Below are 23,340 nucleotides of genomic sequence, written 5' to 3'. Positions count from 1 at the left end.
TGACCAGACCACTCCATCAGCCTCCGCCAATAGAAAAACAGCTTTTCATTGTGAGGCGTTTTACAATGGGAGGAGGCCGATGGACCAGTCCGGTCACATGCTCCTTCATATAACACAAGAAAGTGATCAACCCCTTTAAGAATTATTACTCTTTAAAAATAACTTATTGTTAAAATCACTGACAATATGCACAAGCAGAATGCCAACATGTACAGTGCCTTGTGAAAGTATTTGGCCCCCTGGAACTTTTCAACCTTTTCCCCACATATCATGCTTCAAACATAAAGATAACAAATGTAAATTTTTGGTGAAGAATCAACAACAAGTGGAACACAATTGTGAAACTGAACGAAATGTATTGGTTATTTTAAATTTTTGTTCTAATGCAAAAACTGAAAAGTGGGGCGTGCAATATTATTTGGCCCCTTTACTTTCAGTGCAGCAAACTCACTCCAGAAGTTCATTGTGGATCTCTGAATGATCCAGAGTTGTCCTAAATGACTAATGATGATAAATATAATCCACTTGTGTGTAATCAAGTCTCCGTATAAATGCACCTGCTCTGTGATTGTCTCAGGGTTCTGTTTGAAGCACAGAGAGCATCATGAAGACCAAGGAACACAACAGGCAGGTCTGTGATACTGTTGTGGAGAAGTTTAAAGCCAGATTTGGATACAAAATGGTTTGCAAAACTTTAAACATTCCAAGGAGCACTGTGCAAGCGATCATATTGAAATGGAAGGAGTATCATACCAATGCAAATCTACCAAGACCCGGCCGTCCCTCTAAACTTTCATCTCAAACAAGGAGAAGACTGATCAGAGATGCAGCCAAGAGGCCCATGATCACTCTGGATGAACTGCAGAGATCTACAGCTGAGGTGGGACAGTCTGTCCATAGGAAAACAATCAATCAGTCGTACACTGCACAAATCTGGCCTTTATGGAAGAGGGGCAAGAAGAAAGCCATTTCTCAAAGATATTCATAAAAAGTGTCGTATAAAGTTTGCAACAAGCCACCTGGGAGACACACCAATTATATGGAAGAAGGTGCTCTGGTCAGATGAAACCAAAAATCGAACTGTTTGGCGTAAAGGCAATACAGCTCATCACCCTGAACACCCCATCCCCACTGTCAAACATGGTGGTGGCAGCATCATGGTTTGGGCCTGCTTTTCTTCAGCAGGGACAGGGAAGATGGTTAAAATTGATGGGAAGCTGGATGGAGCCAAATACAGGATCATTCTTGAAGAAAACCTGTTGGAGTCTGCAAAAGACCTGAGACTGGGACGGAGATTTGTCTTCCAACAAGACAATGATCCCAAACATAAAGCAAAATCTACAATGGAATGGTTCACAAATAAACGTATCCAGGTGTTTGAATGGCCAAGTCAAAGTCCAGACATGAATCCAATCGAGAATCTGTGAAAAGAGCTGAAAACTGCTGTTCACAAATGATTTCCATCAAACCTCACTGAGCTCGAGCTGTTTGCCAAGGAAGAATGGGCAAGAATTTCAGTCTCTCGATGTACAAAACTGATAGAGACATACCCCAAGTGACTTGCAGCTGTAAGTGCAGCAAAAGGTGGCTCAACAAAGTATTAAGTTAAAGGGGCCGAATAATATTGCACGCCCCACTTTTCAGTTTTTGAATTTCCACAGAAGTGCAGCAAAAGGTGGCATAGAGTGCGAAAAGCAGTAATCAAAGCAAAAGGTGGCTACTTTGAAGAACCTAGAATATAAGACATTTTCAGTTGTTTCACACTTTTTTGTTAATTATATAATTCCACGTTTTAATTCATAGTTTTGATGCCTTCAGAGTGAATCTACAATATTCATAAAAATGAAAATAAAGGAAACTCTTTGAGGTGTTCCCAAACTTTTGGTCTTTACTGATATATATATATCTATATCTATATATCTATAAACACTGACTTATCTCAGTTAAAACAAATCCTAGATCCTCACGCTACATTCACACCATGGGCGTAGCCAGGATCAAACCTGGGGGGGGGCAGAACCTCATACTGTTCTGCAGAACCTCATACTGCACACCCCTACACTTGAAAATAAAGCCTGTACCATAAGAAGATGTGGTGATGAATGCAGTCTATTTATTCCAACTATCATTTCATGCTGATTAGAGTTGAGCGAAACAGGTCGGTCAGATTCAAAAGTCGACAACTTTCGCCAAAGTCGGGTTTCATGAAATGAAACCCGACCACAGTGTGGTCGGCCATGCGGTCGGCGACCCAAGCGTCAAAGTCGGGTTTCGCCGAATGCTTGCACGTGACTTTTTTCAGCCAATGAGAAAAGCGTAGCGTAGCGGGAGCGAGGGCGCGAGAGAGAGATTTCGCCGCCTCTAGGGTTAAAATTCATGCCAGGTGCGTTTACAGTCCTCCACTCACTGCCGACTTCTCTCCCCATTGACTTGCATTGGGTTTCATGTTTCACGACTTTTCCCTATAGTCGGCCGATTTCGTTCGACTCAACTTTTGAGAAAGTCGGGTTTCATGAAACCCGACTCGACCCTAAAAAATGCAAAGTTGCTCATCTCTAATGTTGATGTGTTACTGAAGACGAGCAATGCCTGTCCTGGGCGTCCTTTCGGGCAGCTATGAGGTGTATGTGACTGGTGCTAACAAAAAAAAAAAAAAAAGAAGGTGTGTTAGTCTGTGTGCTACCCGGCTTTCATTCCTTTTGGTACAGATAAGATATGGATAGACAGATATGGTAAATGGATAGCGCAGATTTCTATTCTGCTTTTGCTATTGAAAACATTATCTAGGAGCTCAAAAACCTTTCAGGTGATGCGGTTTTTTAAAAAGCTGATCTGCTTTTGCAGCTGAAAAACGTATCCTCAAAAAACGCAGGAAAAACGCTGTGTGTGAATGTAGCCTTAGATCAGGAATAGAACAGCCATTTATAGGACATGTCATAACTTTCCCAAATTCCTATGAAAAAATATTCAGCACATTCTGCAATGAACTACTGTACCCAATTTATTATATATTGTCGGAGTCGGTCCATTTGATACCGACTCCACAGCCCTGGTCTGCAGTCACTCTGACAGCAGGATGCCGAGTCGTGACAATGGCAAAGCTCACACTGTGCAGATTTCCCATGGGAGTGCGCGGTCATATGACTGCTATTAGGTGAATTATATAAATCATTGTCAGATGCCAAATACAATTTCTAATTATATTTGTGCTCACGTGCTGGGAATACGGAGTGATCGTGACCCTGAACGCACCCAGGAGACCCCTATAAAATAGTGATGCTGCTATATCTGTGCCGGAATGCGCTGCTCCCTTGGACACCTACCTGGTAGTAACTTAATTATATTCTGCTGGTACACTGTGTGAAGAGCGGGACCCCAAAGAATCACCTGGACTACCCAGAGGTGATAAACTGCTCTTGCTGAAAGCTGTGAAACTTTTAAATCTTTTTATAGGTGATTATTTGTATTCTTTTCCTTTTTTTTTTACATTTCAATTCTTTCAGCATTATTACAGCATTTCTCACCCATTCACAAATTTATAAAAAGCAAAAAAAGTAAAAATGCTGTTACTCAGAGAGTGAGCACACCCTTGTAGTCCGAAGTTTCTTTATACAATGGTTGCCTTAGGACAAAGTTATATTGGACCTTGAGGAACCACTGGCCATAAACAAGTCCCATCTCAGAGATAACCTTCTATGAAGAGCCCCGTATATCTCCCTGTGCACGTGAGTCCTACATCTCCATGGAAATAATTAAGTTGAAATCAGAGGCAAGAAATTCAATATACAATAAGAATAGTACAGCTTGATCGTGGGAACAGGTAGGACAGTGATTACATAGAGGAATGCACAATAAGGGCAGAGAATTGCAGAAGCAATACTGTCCACACCACGGATCCGTCCACGTTTAGTATCACATGGTAAATATGCCCCTAGCCCAAACATGTACTCCAAACCATGGTGACCAAAGTCCGATCCCCTCCTATCTGCTAACTACATTCACTAACATTGATAAAGGTATGGTGCAGATGGAAGTGGGTAGGACTCAGACCACACAGGCCTGGAGAATGGAGTAACTAAGGAGACAAAGAAGTCTGTATAGGAGCTGCATACAATACTCACTGTAGGTTTTTGCTTTTTTAGGCCTGTTTCACACATCCGTTTTTCCCCATCAGTCAAAATCCGCCATTTTGCAAAAAAAAATCGGATCCGCCATTTTTCTTGGCGGATCCTTTTTTTTCCCCCATTGAATTGTATTAACGGTGGATCTTGACGGATGGTCATCCGTTCGATCCGATTTTTACGGATCCGCCAAGATTTTGGACGGACAATGAAACATTTTTTTCCCGGCCGGATCCGCATTTTCTATTGCGCATGCCCGGGAGAAATGCCTGTGTCAGAAATTTAACCCTAAACTCAGTTCTGGCGTCTGAAAAAAATTCTCTCTCTCTCAAACAACGGTCCGGTGGCAAACGTTGTGGTCAGTACAGGAACGGATCCGTTGTCCGCCATTTTAGCGGATTTTAACTGACGAAAAAAACTGATGTGTGAAACAGGCCTTAAGGGCTCATACTCACATGCGAGAAAGTCGGCTGAGTGTCGCACGTCAATACCCGGGCACTGTCGCCGGCACTCGGATCGGAGTGTTCAGCTGCATAGAAATACATGTAGCTAAACGCTCCAATCCGAGTGTCGGTGGCAGTGCCGGGTATTGACGTGCGAGACTTGTCCGACTTTCTCACATGTATGAGCCCTAAACCTTGGCATAAAACAGTACAAGCCCCATAGACCTCAATGATACAAGAGGAGTTAAATTGTCTTTGTTCCCTCTCCCCCACAGAAACGGTCCATTTGTCCAGATGAGTATGGTACTTTCAGAAAAAAAACAAACACAGGGTTATATGAACGTGGGTTGGGTCATTGAGATCTATGGTCCTGTCAGGAATTCGTCTGAATCCTGTTTCTAGGATGAGACCTCCCAACACTGTGTGAACAGGGCCTAAGAAATACATCCCATCATGCGTCCCCCATACAGCTTGTGTCACCTGCATGAATGGAGAAAAGCCAACGACCCTGCATGCAGCCGCTCATTACTCACTTATGGACAACCATTGCCCTCTGTAAAGAGCCTGTAGTTGACCCCCTGTAGCACTTGGTAATGCAGTCATACACAGAATCCTACCAATATAATCCAGCAGACATCAGAACTTGTAGTGTTAATACTATTTTGCCAAATGTAAATGTAGCTTACAAGAATAATATGCTGCTGGACAAATGGACATAAGGCGCCACATGTTCCAGACTGGTATGGGCAGCAGACATGATCCTGGCATAACTCCGCTGTATGTGAAATACAGCAGGGAGAATGGCATGCATATTATCCTTATATTACTCCATAGAAAAGATCCTCAGCATCAGCCACAGAAAAGTCATATTAGGCGAGAGTCACACTAAACGTATGAACAATCAGTCCGAGTCTTCCTGCTGAGAGTCCAATCCGATTTTTCACAACCAGCATCCAATTTACATCCGAATATATATGTGAAGCAGTGATCGGTGTCATATGAGAAGGTCGCTGTGATTCCCCCAGGATGTGTAAAGAAGCTGTAGCTGTCACGGGGTGACTTGCCCAGTGTGACCCGACGATCAGTCGGTTACAAAACCAAACAAAGACAAACAAGGGGGCACCGGGGAAATAATTAAAACATTGGGCCCTATAATAGGGAACGGAGAAGTGGACACCTCCTGCACTCTCCTAAGGAAGAGTCCTGAACTCCTCACGTTACCTATACAGGTTCTTTCAACCTGTCGCCGACCAGGATACCTAGGTCCCTCACTTGCCCTGCACCTATCCCTTGCTAGGGAACTGGCAAGTGTGGTGCGGACACTGGTCCCACCGCTGTACTAATAAGACACCAGAGAAAATAACAGACAGGGAAAAACAACCACACTTAGCTTGCTCTGCACTGGACCGCAGAGTAAGGCGCCTGAACACAGCTTCCAGCAAGAAAACCACTTCTCCAGATAAGCTGCAAACACCACTGCTCAAGATAGCTTCTCAGAACGGTTGGCTTCCAAATGACCAGTATTGCCAACAGGGAGCTGCAGCAGCTGATGACCTTTTATAGGAAGGAGGGGGGAGGTCACCAACTGCTGACTAATTAAACATGTAGTAACACAAGCGGCCACCGGGAACAAAAACCCATATTAACCCCCGATGGCCTGAAAGGAAAAAGGTTTCTATAAGAGAATCCAGACTCTGCCACAGATCCAAAAATGGATCGTGACAGTAGCACATGGAGTCCGGGGGAGTGGATTACAGTCACAGGCATAGCTGTGATTGCAAGGCAGAATAGAAGTGTTGAAACTGGGCAAGTTATTTGTCCAAGGCGAATTTAAGACAACCTGCCATGGGCTTGTATTTTTTAAATGGACTACAGGATGGTAGTGGAGCAGTTTATTTCCTTCCCCGACACCAGGTTTTCCCTGTGGCCTATGGTCACAGGTTCTGTTATAAAAATCCTGCAGTAAAGGGGTGGGGTGTGTTGTGAATTCTCTCACTGGCGAGTACTAAAGATAGTGGAGCTGGTCACATTGAGAGTTCTCTTTCTGGGCTCCCTCTGGTGGTTACTGGAGGTAGTGGAGATGATCTGATTGACAGAGGCTTGCCACCTGATAATGAGGAAGATGATTGGAGATCTGGGGTTTCTGATTGGGATTTAAGACAGCTGACTCCCTCTATCCATGCTGGTGATTTTTTTCCTGTGCTGCCTGACGTCTGATGTCTCCTGCTCTTTCCCTGCATGTTCAGCTAAGTGGTTCATTTGCTATTCTGTTTGCATTTGATCTGGTTTTGTTTATCTCTGCTTTGTGCGGGTCAGCTAGCTCCGGCTCGGGCTGTGCTGAATCACCGCCCATATGTTACTGCATGTGCCAGTTTGTTTTGTCCCCTTTTATATTGGTCTCTTTTTGCTTTGCTTTCAGAATATACCAGAGTGCTGATATAGTGGGGGGGCCAAGTCGTGTGACTTCAGTGTTTTTTGCATCAGACGTGTTGGACTTTTGCAGGGTTTTTTGAGTGATTGCAGACACAGTGTCTTTCCTTTCCTGTCTAGTCAGTGTGGGCCCCATCATTTGCCCAGTCTATTTTTCTGCCTGCGTTTGTATTTTCATCTTGTCTCACCGACAATATATGTTTGGGGGCTATCTAGTCCTTTGGGGTCTGCTCCGGGGCAGTTTAGAATTCCCCTTTCTTGCTTTAAGCTTAGTTAGCTCTCCAGCTTTGCCGAGGCGTCTAGGATCATCGTAGGTACGCTCCACGGCTACTGCTAGTTGTGTGGACAGGATCAGGGGTCTGCATCCGCTTAGTTACCAACCTCTCTGGTTTTCTGTGGCTTAGCCTGGGCCTGCTATCCTCCTCGGTGTCCATTCCTAACAGGTGTGTCAGTTTTGGTCTTGCAAGCAGGCAGAGCAGAAGGCTTTACAGAGCTAATCTTCTGTGAGGCAACAAAGGTCCAAGCGAAGCCAAAAGGCCTGGAACCCTCTGCGTACACAGTGTTGCAGTCGCCCACGGCCAGTTCACAGACTGTTTTCCTCGGCTGCGATCCGAAGGACAACGCGTGCTGTGCAATGTATGACTTTGGACATTAAACACGTTTTGCTGTGAACTTTCCTGCAGTCACTGCCTGTTTGTCACACTGCACAAACCCTGCTGCACTACAAAATATATAAATTAGAATAAAGCCGAGAATGTAAGTACCTATGCATACAGTGGGCATGAAAAGTATTCAGGCCCCTTTAAATTTTTCACTCTTTGTTTCATTGCAGCCATTTGGTAAATTCAAAAAAGTTGATTTTTTTCTCATTAATGTTAAAGAACTTTTTTTTAAATTTGCCAAATGGCTGAAATGAAACAAAGATTTAAAAATTTAAAGAGGTCCGAATACTTTCCAAACAGTGTGTGTGTGTGTGTGTATATATATATATATATATATATATATATATATATATATATATATATATATATATATATATATATATATATACACACACACACAGTTCAAAAGAATAAAGGGAACACTTACACAACTGACTATAACTGCAAGTAAATCAAGCTTTTGTGAAATCAAACTGTCCACTTAGGAAGCAACACTGTTTGACAATCAATTTCACATGCTGTTGAGCACTTATTTGCAATTATCAAGACACACTCAATAAAGGAGTGGTTCTGCAGGTGGTGACCACAGACCACATCTCAGTACCAATGCTTTCTGGCTGATGTTTTGGTCACTTTTGAATGTTGGTTGTGCTTTCACACTCGTGGTAGCATGAGACGGACTCTACAACCCACACAAGTGACTCAGGTAGTGCGGCTCATCCAGGATGGCACATCAATGCGAGCTGTGGCAAGGTTTGCTGTGTCTGTCAGCATCGTGTCCAGAGGCTGGAGGTGCTACCAGGAGACAGGCCAGTACACCAGGAGACGTGGAGAGGGCTGTAGGAGGGCAACAACCCAGCAGCAGGACCACTACCTCAGCCTTTGGGCAAGGAGGAACAGGAGGAGCACTGCCAGAGTCCTGCAAAATGACCTCCAGCAGGCCACAAATGTGCATGTGTCTGCACAAACGGTTAGAAACCTACTCCATGAGGAAAGTCTTAGTGCCCGACGTCCACAGATGGGGGTTGTGCTCACAGTCCAACACCATGCAAGACGCTTGGCATTTGCCACAGAACACCAGGATCGGCAAATTCGCCACTGGCGCTCTGTGCTCATCACAGATGAAAGCAGGTTCACACTGAGCACATGTGACAGACGTGACAGAGTCTGGAGACGCCGTGGAGAGCAATCTGCTGCCTGCAACATCTTTCAGCATGACCGGTTTGGCAGTGGCTCAGTAATGGTGTGGGGTAGCATTTCTTTGGAGGGCCGCACAGCCCTCCATGTGCTTGCCAGAGGTAGCCTGACTGCCATTAGGTACAGAGATTAGATCCTCAGACCCCTTGTGAGACCATATGTTGGTGCGGTTGGCCCTGGGTTCCTGTGCAATGTATGACTTTGGACAATACCAGACCTCATGTGGTTGAAGTGTGTCAGCAATTCCTGCAAGATGAAGGCATTGAAGCTATGGACTGGCCCGCCCGTTCCCCAGACCGGAATCCAATTGAGCACATCTGGGACATCATGCCTCGCTCGATCCACCAACATCACGTTGCACCACAGACTGTCCAAGAGTTGGCGGATGCTTTAGTCCAGGTCTAGGAGGAGATCCCTCATGACAACATCTGCCGACTCATCAGGCGCATGCCCAGGTATCGTAGGGAGGTCAAACAGGCACGTGGAGACCACACACTACTGAGCATCATTTCCTTGTCTTGAGGCATTTCCACTGAAGTTGGATCAGCCTGTAATTTGATTTTCCACTTTGACTTTGAGTATACTTCCAAAGATTTGCAGCTGCAATATTTCATTCAGTAATATCTACGATGTGGTATCTTAGTGTTACCTTTATTTTTTTGAGCAGTGTGTGTATATATACACTACGCAGCTGCTGAATTGCCGACGTTTTAGGCTAGTTTCACACTAGCGTTTATGAGCGCACGGCCGCCGCTAAGCCCCGCCCCCTGCCTCGCCTCCGCCCACCGGCGCATGATGCTGCATGCGCCCCCTATCTTTATCACAGGGGGGGCAGGCCGTGCGCAGTATGCGTTTGGCGGCGCATGCGCCTTTTTGACAGTGCGCGGACGCAACCAAACTGCAGCAGGTTGCGTTTGGCGCAGGTCAGCGCACCGTCAAAAGGACGCATGCGCCGCCAAACGCATACTGCGCACGGCCTGCGCCCCCTGTGATAAAGATAGGGGACGCAGGGCGCATGCAGTGTCATGCGCCGGTGGGCGGAGCTACCGGCGGAGGCGCAGTAGGGGGCGGGGCTTAGCGGCGGCCGTGCGCAGGCCGTCGCTGCGCACATAAACGCTAGTGTGAAACTAGCCTTATCTATATAGCTATGTAATAAATATATATGTATATATAATTGTTATACAGTGTGTGTATACACACACATGCACTGTATAACAATATATATACATATATATTTATTACATAGCTATATAAAAAGTCAGCAATTCAGCAGCTGCTTAGTGTAAAATCACTGCAAGAGCCGACAGGATAGAAGAGATGGATTACACAGTGTAAATACATATAGAAGAGTAGATATTAGAAGTCTGTGACATTTAGTTCAGTGTGCAGCTTACTGTACATGTATTTAATTATTAAAGATTATTTATCTGAAAAAAATGGTGTGGGCTGATATTAATTGCATGGGAAGCTCGATAGGTATAAACCCCTTCTCAGGTTAGAATCATCGGCTCCCAGCCGTCGGATTTCCCTCTGCTGGTTACGAAAAAAAATAAAATAAATTGAAAAAAAAAAAGACATAGGGTCCCCCTATAATTATTAACCAGCAAAGGCACTTAGCCTCACTCTTCCCACGACGCTTGTGCCAACGAAAGAAAGGTGAAGTGAAGTCATTGGTGCGAACTCGCAGGACCTGTCCGACGGCACTGCGAGCGGGATAACTTTCTCACGCTCGTGGTGCGCACAGACAGGGAATAGGAGTTCACAGGGAGACACTGAGCACACGGTGCTCAGTGTCTCTGCTGGATAACAGGCTGTATGGTCACATCATGCAACCTGCCATCTAGATGTAGCAGAGCTAGACCAGTCGTGGGACAACTGGATTAGCAGCATCTTTGCGGAAAGGTGAGGAATAGTTTTTTTTACCTCTTTTGCAGATGACGAGAGCTTCACTGGAATGGGCAAGGTCGTAAGTATGGTTTAATTAAGATTTGTGACTATGGGGTTAGTAATGAGGGCGTCTTATGGACGCCTCCTCTATTTTTGTTAACTAGACAAGGAAAAAGCAGACAGCTGTGGCCTGGTATTCTCAGGCTGACGAAGTCCATGGATTTTGACACTCACCAGCCTAAAAATAGCAGCCCACAGCCGCCAATAATTGGTACATCCAAAGATGCAACAATTGTGGCACTTTACCCGGCTCTTCCCACTTGCCCTGTAGTGATGGAAAGTGGGGTTCATATTTGTGGGGTTAATGTCACCTTTGTATTGTCAGGTGACATCAAGCCCACGGCTTAGTAATGGAGAAGTGTCTATAAGACGCCTATCCATTACTAATCCTATAGTTACATGGTAAATAAAGACACAACAAGAATAAAGTATTTTAATTGAAATAATGACACTGACTACTTTAATAGATCTTAATTAAACCATACTTACTGCATCGCCTATTCCACAGACGCCCTCGTCTCCTGGAAGAAAATTAAAATAAAAAAAGCAATATTCTTACCTATCCGCTGAGAAGATACACACTGTCCCACAAGTCCAGCTCTGCTACATCTGGATGGCTTTGACTGAATGGTGGCACTATGCCACCATTCCCCCGGATAGCGAAAACACAGCTGAGCTTGAAGATGATCACTGGAGATAGCTCAGTCCCTGGCGGTCACGTGCACTGCAGTTCTCGCGATCAGCTGATCAATCGTGAGAACTGCAGTGTAGGTTAACTGCTAGGTGAAATAAGGTACGTTATTTAAATTAGTTCACATTTGTAGTAAGTTGAGTTCCCACACTTAATACGCATGTGACTAAGAAGATAATGCGGTTTTACATGGAAATTTATGAGTAATTTACGCAGCAGAGACAGTCTCTGCAAGATAAATTGAGATGCTGCTGTCTGGAAAGACGTGGCGCATGTCTGACTCCGCAGGGAGGCCGGAGGCTTCTCAGCATGCATAGTGGGCATGGGATTTTGAAATCCCATCCACTATACTGTAACATATGGCAGCTGCGGCTTGGACGCTGCATATGTACGCAGAGTCTAACCTACAGCGTTTACTGACCATGAGAACATACCCTTAAAAATACTAAAGACAGGTGGTGGGTAAATCCACCTGCTAATAAGATTCCCAACATTATAGAGATACAATATATTTTTATTGATAAACAAAAGTTAAAACCATTTAAAAAGACAGGGATAAGACCGCCAAAAAAGGGAGGGCAAGGTTCTGCACACCAAATGTTATCCGGTTGATAATAGGGAGGTAGACACCAGGAAAGCAGGTCAGGAGGGAGGGTTGTACAATGCGGCTGTATGTTTAAAGCAAGTAAATAAATGTACTAGTGAATGCCATGCAGTCCTTTGTGGGGCTCTGCATAAATGTGAAAAAAATAGTTACTTATCGCCACAAAAAGGAACCTATAAATAGGGTATAAATACAATCCCTTCCCTCATAGATGTATACCAGGCTGTAAGAACACAGAATAGTTATTAATTACCTCAACATAGATGGTAGTGCAGTCAGGATGGCGTGCGGGGTTTCCCTCATGGAACTACTGTTTGGGCGCATGGTAGGGCTCAGAAAGGAAGGAGCGCCAATTGAATTATAGAGCACAATTTTGGCAGGAGTAGATTGCTGATGCTTGTCACATTTGGAGAACCCCTGACATGCCAAAACCAAGTGATCACATTTTGGAAAATATACCATTTGAAGAATTCATCTTGTGGTGTGGTAGGCATTTTTGACCCTCAAGCGAATTGTATAACATTGGAGTGATTCAATGGAAAATTACCAATTTTACTTTGGCCTCAAGTTTTCAATAGCGATAATAGGAAAAATTGAGTAACCTAGTTTGTAGTCCATTTTCACCTACAGTTGTGCTCAAAAGTTTACATACCCCAGCAGAATTTTTGCTTCCTTGGCCTTTTTTCAGAGAATATGAATGATAACACCAAAACTTTTTCTCTACTCGTGGTTAGTGGTTGGGTGAATCCATTTATTTTCAAACTACTGTGTTTTCTCTTTTTAAAACCATAATGACAACCCAAAACATCCAAATGACCCTGATCAAAAGTTTACATACCCTGGTGATTATGGCTTGATAACATGAACAGAAGTTGACACAAATGGGTCTAAATGGCTAAAGGTAACATCCTCACCTGTGACAAATGCCAGGAAAATTGTTCAGGATGTAAAGAAAAACCCACAAACATCAGCTGAAATACTGGACTGAGAACTAGCGGTGTGGCTGTTTCAAGATGCACAATAAGGAGGCACTTGAAGAAGGCTACTTTAGAGGCACAGCGCAAAGCTCAGAAGGGAAGGAGCACCATATTATAGTGCACATTTGGCTGGGATGGCTTGAGGGTGTGTATATATATTTAGTTATTACACACACACACACACACACACACACACACAGTGAAGAGCCCAGTGTTGTTGCCCGGGCATAGTAACAAACTTACTAGATGATTACACAAATATTGATAGCATTTTATTTTCAATTCATTCAAGAACCTTTTGATAAACAACATTTTTGTTTTTTCCTTTCGGTGCAAAGATGAACAGATTTTTGGCAGTTCCAACTCTTGAACAGGCCACGTAAAGTGGTCGATGAGAAAAGCATGGAGATTGCAAATCAATCCCTACTACTTTCAAGGACTGTTCCTAAGCCTTGTTAATGTACATAGCAAATGCCAGTCGAACTGGAAACTGGAGGCGTTTAAAATCAAAAGGCAAATCAGATGGAAAGAGTGGAATTCTTGGAATGAAAATGTCCTCTTTGGCACATCCTGTCAAAATGGTTGCTTCAATTAAGGCCCTTTTACATTTAGCGATGCACCAGCGATCTGACCCGGTCAGGATCGCTGGTGCATCGCTAAATGATCGCTAGTGAGCTTTCACACAGAAAGATCTCACAGCGATGCAGCAGCGACGCAGCGCACGATACTCACCTTTCACACACAGCGATCCAGACGTCCTCTCGCCCGCCTCCACGCGTCGCTCGTCGTCACAGCAGGAAGCGCCGCAGGAAGCTGACGACGAGAAATGGAGCCGGACATTCTCGAGCGATCAGCGATGGACAGCGGGAGAGCCGGTCGGAGGTAAGTATCACACATAGCGATATCGCTAGCAATATCGCTATAACGTCACAAAATCAGTGATGTTTTAGCGATATCGCTATGTGTAAAACCCCCTTTACATGTATAACCAGGTTCTTAATCAAGAGTGTTGTCCCATTACACAGCTTTGGTGGATCTAAATCTCTCAACAGGAGAATAGGTACTCCAGGTTTTAGAAAGTTTATGTGGAGGGAGTCCTTGTGGTTCCAAGGAGTTGAGGAACTCTATTGGATATAATAATGCTTGATCAGGGTTTGTTACTGTATCCACTGACTTGTAGGTCATGCACAGAGACTTAAAATTTAAGATTGATCTTGTTTACACCATCATTTTTCGGAGCTAGAATAACCCTTTCACACAGCCAGCCAGACTTTCTGAAGTTGGATTGAATGTTTGGAAAAACCTTTTCTTTTAGCTCCTCACTTAATGTAACGATGTACCAAAAGTTGCTTGGAAACATGATCTGTCCAGTGACTGAGTTTATTGGTGCCTTGCCATCTCCAATAGTCAACAGCTGGCTTGAGAACAGTCCAGTAGAAACATTGGCTGTCATGTGGACCCTCATGTTTGTGTTCAGCGACATTTTCTTCACTTGTCTCCAAAGGTATGATGCTTCTAGGCAGGCATAGAGTTCATCTGCATGGGTTGATCTTGGTATAACGGGTAGAGTTTGTCAAAAGTTACCTGCCAAAACAACAACTACACCTCCCATGATAGAATTGCTTCCATGCAAGTCTTGCAGCAGTCTGTCCACTGCTTCCAGAGCCCTCTTGTGTGACATCGTGCATTCATCCCAAATGATGGCACTGCACTTTTGAAGCAGTTTGGCCTGTCCTGATCCTTTGGCAATGTTGCAAACTGGGCTGTCACTATGAGACAGGTTAAGTGGTAGCTTGAATGTCAAATGTGCCGTCCTACCACCAGTTAAAAGTGTAGCTGTAATTCCAGAAGATGCCACTCAAAGTGCAATCTTTTGTTGTCGAAATTTTGCTAGGAGCAAGTTGATTAATAAAAAGTCTTTCTTATTCCACTTGGAGCATCTAGGAAGACAATAGCACTTTTTTTTTTAGTTGCAGTGAAACTTAAAATTTGGTTGTAGGCATTTCTTTGGTCTGGTACCAACAGTGGCTCATTGTGAGAGACAAATGCTGTGAGTTCATAAATGTCGTAGTTTGTTTCTCAGAAGATCTCCCTGCACATTTGGTTAGCTTCCCGATTTCTTCTTGGAGTAGGTTAGTCAAGTAGGTGTAATGCTTTTCCAGACATTTCCATGGAGTGGTCCTCAAGGAGAATTAAAGTTTTGTTGAAAATGTATTCAGTGAAGTTGAGAAGTTGCTGAGGATTTTCCTTTTTAACCTGCATGAGTATGTCCTCACTGACATCAGTTTTGAACCTTATCCAAATGTCAAGGGGATTTGAAATGTTACTGTTAGAAGAATAGCAAAAAGGTGTCTTAGTTGCTTTGGAGTTTGTGTGGCTGCTGCTTCACTGAGAGTCATGTCCCAGTGTGCATCATTTTCCAGAAGTCCTCGTCTTTGGCAAGCTTCCCTGAATGTTTCAAAACATGGCCTCCGACAATCTTCAAGTCAGAAAATTATGTTGGACCCTTGACAACATGAAGTAACATGAGCAGGTAGAAGCACTCTGCATATGACGGATGAATAGTGTAGCCATGACCAAGAGTATCATTTGCTTTGACCCCTGGATGGCCTTCAACATCAAGCCCGTTTCCTCCGTTCCAGTGTTTTTCTGGATGCGTTCCAAGTGTAGTACTTTGGTAGATCACACTAGAGTATTGTTTTTGCAAATCTATGTTGTTGACAAAGTTCAAAAAATGCCAAGAGAGTGGTCTTAGGTGGTGTTTGAAGCTGCTGGATCAGGTTTGCCCTGTCAAAGTAAATCCTCTGTCCATGTTCTAAGTGAACACAGATGGGTAGCGCTCATAAAAGGAGAACCCTAGTATTTTCCAAACAGCTTCATTGCTGCTGATGTACCTGCCCATCTGGAATGCCTCTACTTCATCAATAGGTCCATTTTTCTGGAGTTCAAACACTGCTTGATCACTTCCTTTGTAGACATATTTGCATATGTATCTGGTCGATTTCCCAGAGTGGCAAGATTCGACGTTGATGTGGGCCTGGAAAATTTTTGAGGAGAGGATTGTAAGGCACCACCCACTTGTCAATTTCTATCTCTTGGGGTGATGATCCAACCCACATTTTGAGCTTTGCTATGAAACCACCATCCCCTCAGTTTCTTCTTCGGTAGACTGGATATCCATCTTGTCCAGTTTGTTTCTTGGACCAGGTTTTGTGGGTAATTCTTTGAACACCTGCCATCAACCATGCAGAGAGAATTTTTGTTGAGATTCCCACAGGGACCATGGATCTTGTTCTTTGTGATGATGTCAAACAACAATGGGTCATTCTCAGGGTCTGGCAATTCTGCACTGATAATATTGACAATTTCTATGGGCTGTATTTTTTGTTTCAGCAAGATCAAGATATGGGCATGAGGTAGGCCTCTTTTTTTGCTATTCAACTGAAAACATCCAGCACTGTGTCTCACCAAAAACATGTGCTTTTGTAATCAAATGAACCATTTTTTTCAAGTATTCTTTTGAAACCACCATGGTTACTTACCGATAGCCGTTTTTTTCCGGAACTCATGACAGCACACCTGAGAGAGGGATCCGCCCCGCCAGGACAGGAACCTATTGAGATATAAGAGGCGGCACCTCTCCCCCGCTTCAGTTGGTTACAGAGCATGAGAGGACTTCCCAGTTAGTTACATGTTTATCCAACACCACATCACACAAATGCACCCTACTAATCGTGCACACCCATACGGTGAAAAAAAAAGGGGGGGGAGGGGAATATACGGGCGCTGTCATGGGTTCCTGAAAAACCGGCTACCGGTAAGTAACCATGGTTTTCCCTTCACTCATGACAGCACACCTGAGAGATTTTTGGAGACTTCGAAACACCTTAGGGAGGGACCACCGCTTGCAGCACCCTTCTACCAAATGTTAAGTCAGCGGAGGAGGATAGATTTAATCTATAGTGCTTAAAGTAGGTTGATGGTGAGGCCCAGGTAGCGGCCTTACAGATTTGCTCAATTGATACCTCTACCTTTTCAGCCCGGGAGGTCGCCACGGCTCTGGTGGAATGAGCCTTGATGCCGTCAGGAATCGGACCACCACTAGCTGAGTAGGCTACACTAATGGCCTCCCTAATCCATCTGGCAATAGTCCCTTTTGAAACTCCATTTTCTTTTCTGGCACCCTGAAAAGCTACGAATAGGGACTGGGACCTCCTCCACTGGCTAGTGACGTCCAAATTATGGAATTTTTCCTCCCCTGGATTCTTTGGAGTTTCGCAAAAGGATAGAAGGATAATCTCCTGACTTCAATGAAAATCTGACACTACCTTAGGTAGATAAGCGGGGTCCGTTTTTAATACCACCCCGTCCTGAAAAAATTGTGTATAGGTTGGATTCACTGAGAGAGCCTGCAAGTCCCTTACTCTACGGGCCGATGTAAGGGCCACTAAAATGATCATTTTTAGGGTAAGATATTTTATGGGTAGTTTTTGTATAGGCTCACATGGTTCTTTTGTAAGGGCCTCTAGTACCAGGTTTAAATCCCAAGGGGCTATTCTAGGTATTGGGATAGGCCTAGACCTATGGCAGGATTTGATAAATCTGGCTACCCATCTATTTGCTGCCAAGTTGCAGTTACAGAGCGCATCTAGTGCAGATACTTGAACTTTAAGAGTGTTTACCGCTAACCCCAGCTGTAATCCTGATTGTAAAAAATCCAAGATGGCACTAATCGGGGGCACTTGCTCTAACGGCTTACCTAGGAACTGCAGGAATTTATTCCATGTTCTGCCTTAGATATTAGTAGTCACCGGCTTCCTACTTTTTAGCAGGGTGGCCACCAACCCGGGAGAGAATCCTCTATCCATTAGAAGCGACCTTTCAAATTCCATGCCGTCAGATGGAATCCTTTGACCTGGGCGTGGAATATTGGACCTTGAGCTAGTAGGTCCGGGATTTCTGGCAGAACCCATGGATCTGAGAGGGACATTATTTGTAGCAGAGCGATCCAGGGAATTTTTGGCCAGAATGGGGCTATTAGGATCACCCTGGCTTGATCGTACCTGATCTTTTTCACTACTGTTGGGATCAGGGCCACTGGGGGGAATGCATAGGCTAGTCTGAAGTCCCACGGAATCTGCAATGAGTCCACTGCCCATGGTTTTTCCCTTGGGTTTAGTGAACAAAACCGCTCTACCTGCCTGTTGTTTTTGTTGGCAAAGAGGTCTATCACTGGTTCCCCCCAAAGTTGTATTATTTTTGAAAAACGAACCGATTTAGAGCCCATTAAGAGTATTGCTGCTCAGAAAATCGGCCTCTATTTTCTTCCCCCTTTTATGATCAACGCTGTTAGGGAGTGTAGGTGCTGTTCCGCTCTGTAAAAAAATGTCGCTGGCTGCCTTCATTAGGGAGTGTGATCTTGTACCCCCTTGGTGATTGATGTACGCCACTGTTACTTTGTTGTCCGACATGAAACGGACAGTGCGGCCCCTGAGTAGGGGAATAAGGTCTCTTAGGGCTTTGTTCACTGCCCACAGTTCTCTCAGGTTGGAAGATGCGCCCATCTCTTGAGGCCTCCAGGAACCCTGGGCCACATGACCCCTTAGGTGTGCCCCCCACCCCGAGGAGCTCGCGTCTGTCAGTATTATATCGGTTGTCTGTCTGTCCCATGGCATTCCTGAAGCCAAGTTTTTGCTGTCTAGCCACCAGTTGAGAGTCTCTGACCTCTAAGGAAAGCTCTAGTCTTCCTTCTAAATGCCCCATCAGCGATCTTTGTGATGACAGAACCTCTCCCTGAAGCTGCCGGGTGTGAAATTGAGCCCACCTGACCGACGGAATACAGGAAGTCAGGGTACCTAGTAGAGACATCGCGTTCCTCATTGTCATGTGAGGTTGGTCTCGGGTAGCCAAGGTCACCTTCTCCATCTTTTCTATCTTGGTATCTGGTAGCAGACAGGCTTGCTGCTCTGAATCCAGGATAAATCCTAGAAAGGTCTGTTTTCTTAGGGGCTGTAGTCTCGATTTTTTGAAATTTATCATCCACACTAGTTTCTGTAGGATGTCGGTCACCCGGCTCAACTGTACCATACAGTAGTCTTCTGAGCTGCCCACTATTAGGAAATCGTCCAAATAGGGTATTATGACTGTCGTGAATTAGGAGGAAGGCTGTCACCTCCGCTACGACTTTGGTAAAAACCCTCAGGGCTATAGATATGCCAAATGGAAGAGCCCTGAATTGAAAATGCCCGAGCACGCCCTGGATATATAGAGAACCACTCAAATATTTTTGATAACCTGGGTGGATGGGGATGTGATAGTATGCATCCTTTAAATCGACTACGGCCATAAAACAATCTTGATGTAGCAGTTTTATGGCTGTAGCTACCGATTCCATCTTGAAGGTCTGATTTTTTATCCACAGATTGAGGCCTCTGAGGTTTATGATTGTCCTGATGACTGATCGGTTTTTTTTTTTTTTATATAAGAAAAAGGGGGGGGAATAGAACCCCGTTCCCTCCTGTATGTTCGGGACTTCGGAAAGGACCTGCTTGTCTACCAGGCTCAGGATTTCTGATTCTAAAGGCCAACTGCTCTTCGATCGCCTTCCTGATAAGGGTAATGACAAACGCTGCTTTTGGCTGGAGAATAAAGGGGATCTTCAGGCCTTCTCTTATGATGCATAGGATCCAGGTATTGGAAGAGATCTTTCCCCAGTCCTGAGAAAAGAGCGCTAATCTCCCCCCTACCGGAATGCTGGCGTCATTGTGGGGGATTTTTTTGAAGTGGAGGTGCCTCCAAACATAAATCCAGACTCCCTTTTTTCTTTTATCTTCTCATCTTCATCTATCCACCGGAGGACAACCCCAGTTGAATCTTCCTCTCTGAAAGGGCGGCCTTCTCTGATCTGCCGGAAATCTGGGAAAGCCTTTCTTTCTGTCGCTTGCTTTCTCCAAGATATCATCTAGATTTTTCCCGAATAAAAATCGACTATCGCATGGGAGAGAGAGCACACAGTTTAGCTTTAGACTGTAGGTCACCTGGACAGCCTTTAAGCCACAACGCGCGTCTGGCGGCATTTGATAATCCTGCCGCCCTTGCTGTCAACCTCATGGAGTCCACTGAGGTGTCTGCCAAAAAAGGTGCTGCCCCCGTGCAGATGATACATATCTGCCAGTAATTTTTCTCTTGGGACTTTTGACGCTAGTCTCTCTTCTAATTGCTGCAGCCAAACCATTAGGGAACGCGCTGTGCAGGTGCCCGCTATTGCAGGCTTCAATCCTCCTGCTGCTGCTTCCCATGCATGCCTTAGATAGGGACCCGCTAGACAAAAAAGCAGATTCCTAAGAACCCGAGTCTTCCAAGGGCAGAGCCGATTTTTTGGAAGACCTGGACACCGCTGCGTCGATCTTTGGGACTTTGTCCCATATTTCTGCTCAAAGGGGTACCATCTCTTAGAGGAGGAGGGAAGAGCCCCTGATCTCTCGGGTTTCCTCCATTCTCTCTCAATGAGTGCTTGGACCTTTTCATTGACTGGAAAGGTTCATTTTTTCCGCTGTTGTAGTCCCCCAAACATGACATCCTCCAGGGACTTAGACGCTTTTTCTTCCTGTAGGCCCATCGTTGCTCTGATGGCCTTGAGGAGAGCATCCGTGTCTTCCACTGGAAAACATGGTTTGCCACCCGTGTCACTGTCTGATGAGTATGAGGAGGATGGGTGTGTTCGGTCTGAGATAAGGCCGAGGAGGAGCCTGACGTGGAACTAGGGGGATTCTTTCTATTCCTTTTCCCTTTTTTCAACAGGGCCTTAATTGAACCTTCCATCTCTGACCTAATGGCCGATATAAGGTTGGTTGCGAAACTAGGCACTTCTGCCATGGTTCGCTGGATGCAACTGGCGCAGAGGTCCTTCTGCCAGTCTCTTGCTAGGGGGCTTTTAGATATGGCACAATCCCTATTGTTCTTATTACTCCCCGCTTTCTTCGGCTTTTCCTACGGGGTTTAAACATACAACAGGGAACCCCTATTAACAGATTGCTAGCATTCACGAAGATCACTCACCATCCGTAATCAAGGGTACCGGACTCGGAGGCTGTGTCGGAGCACGAGATCTGTGCTCTCTGGATCTTGAGGAGTCCCCCAACCTGCGGCTGGGGCGACTGCTGCTTGAACGGCTTCCATGCTTGCGGCCAGAGGGCTGCGAGGGAGGCAGAGTCGGTGGAGACGGAGATCACTTCTGCTCTGACTCTATGTTTGTCTGCCCGCCATGCCGCTCTTCCTGTTTAAATATACTGCCTCCGTCCTGGAGGACGTCTTCTCCCCTCCCCCCTGCGACTGCCAGCCGACCGCTTTGGAAAAGCCGGCCGGTGTCACACCCGGCGCCATGACACCGTCGCCTAGCTGACGTCAGCCGACGCTCCCATGATCCCTTGCGCCGCTGAAGTCAGCGGCCGGACGACGCCCACGGCTCTCCCTCTCTAGGCGCTCTGGGGAGTGAGACCCCGGGCATGCGCGAGGGGAGGGAGGCGCGGTGGAGCCTCCAGGAGCCACCATGCATGCCCACACGAACCCGGAGCCCCAGGGATCACCGGGGACTGTGCTTCCAGGAACCGACGGCTGGCGATACAGGTGAGGCACCTTGCTCTTCCCGGGACGGGCCTGGGACCTTTTCCCATGATAGGCACAGCTGACAGTGGGATTCCCTTCCAGGACAGGAACCCAACTAAAGCGGAGGAGAGGTGCCACCCCTTATATCTCAGTAGGTTCCTGTCCTGGCGGGGCAGATCCCTCTCTCAGGCATGCTGTCATGGGTGAAGGGAAAAACTCGTGCAAAGATGTCATGGCGATGGACAGTTTTCTGGCCTGGTAACAGGTGCTCTCTGATTTCCTCCCAATTAGGATTGCAAGTAAAGGTAATGAAAAGATCTGGATGGCCAAACTTCCTTACATAAGTCATTGCATCCTGCGTGTATTCATGCATGTGTCGTGGGCTTCCAGTGAAAGTTGATGGGATTACCATTTTACCCAAGTCATTTGGATCAGCATCTTTAGACACAGCATCTCTAAGGTGAATGTATTCCTCGGCTCGGAGCTTCTTTTTATTTAGTCGGATATACAGAAGACATTCACTCAATTTTTGTATGCATGTCAACAATGAATTGGTGGAAGAGATGTCTGCATCTGAGGATGTGATTTTCCTCACCAACTCTTGTTATGATCCTATAGGCATAAAAGTCCATGGCTGACACTTTTTTCCCTGAAGAGTTGCCTGTTGCAGGATTTGTCTGAGGTATTTCAAAGTGATAGCCATCCTGTCCCTGCCAAAAGATAATTGGATATTGCAGTGCATCATAGGACCTGTGAGTTTCTGCCACCCGCTGCAAACCATTGTTCCTTTTCTGAAGCATAAAGCTCATCAAATGTGGGTGCAATAAAACGCCGCTGATGCTCACCTTGTGGTGTTTTGTCAGCTCTGATTACAACTTTGTAATCGTCACTTGGCATGCATTCACATGCAGTCATGAAAAGTTGAACATATGGGTTGTTTAAGTGAAGGAACTGCTGCAAGTTAGTGACAATATCAAGGCAAGTGTTTGGAATTAAAGAGCATCTCTTTTGAGCCTCTGCTTCTACATTTCCCATGAAGTACAGTTGAAGAAATTCAGGTTCTTTTCCTTGTAATGGAAGCATTGAGCCAATTGAGTGGTAAATCTGTTCTTGAACTTTGAGTGTGGGCATAAATCGAGTTGAAAACTTCTCTTTTTGCACCAAATGATGTCATTTGGAAGCAGGAGTTGTATTTTCTGATGTTGTCCAAGAAATCGTTTGATATTGCAGTGGTGCCTATCATCAGAGACTTCAGGGGATCTGGTGGTGAAAGGGAGAGTAAGCAGTTTTACCTTGCCATTTGCACAGCTTAAACCTGGCTGTTCATCTTTCCACTTCAGGGCATTGCAGTACATGCAAACCACATCCACTTTTCCTATGTTAACTATTGGATTATTCTGAAAGTTGATGTCTGAGTGGTAGCAAAATGCAGAGTATTTCACATTTCCAACTTTTTCCTGTGTCATGGAGGAAGCAGCTCTTGTTCTCTTGTCTGGAAGTCTTGCTTCTCTCTGCTGAGACGTTTCAGTGGCCCTTGAGGAAGCAGCTCTTGGCTCCCTTCCATTTCTGTAATAATAATAATTGTTAGGAACGGCGGAACGCACTACACTGTGTTCCAAATTATTATGCAAATTGGATTTAAGTGTCATAAAGATGTAATTTTT

General features: G+C 45.2%; 1 protein-coding gene across 2 annotated transcripts in view; it reads right to left on the bottom strand.

The window, feature by feature from the left end:
* Positions 1-23,340, bottom strand: part of GLRB (glycine receptor beta) — a 163,218-nt gene that overhangs the window by 110,082 nt on the left and 29,796 nt on the right. The gene's annotated exons all lie outside the window — the stretch shown is intronic.

Source organism: Dendrobates tinctorius, unplaced genomic scaffold (genome assembly GCF_039654945.1).
Source record: "Dendrobates tinctorius isolate UK_male_01 unplaced genomic scaffold, ASM3965494v1 ptg000008l, whole genome shotgun sequence".
Taxonomy (NCBI): Eukaryota; Metazoa; Chordata; class Amphibia; order Anura; family Dendrobatidae; genus Dendrobates; species Dendrobates tinctorius.
This window is presented reverse-complemented; position numbering and strand designations above follow the sequence as displayed.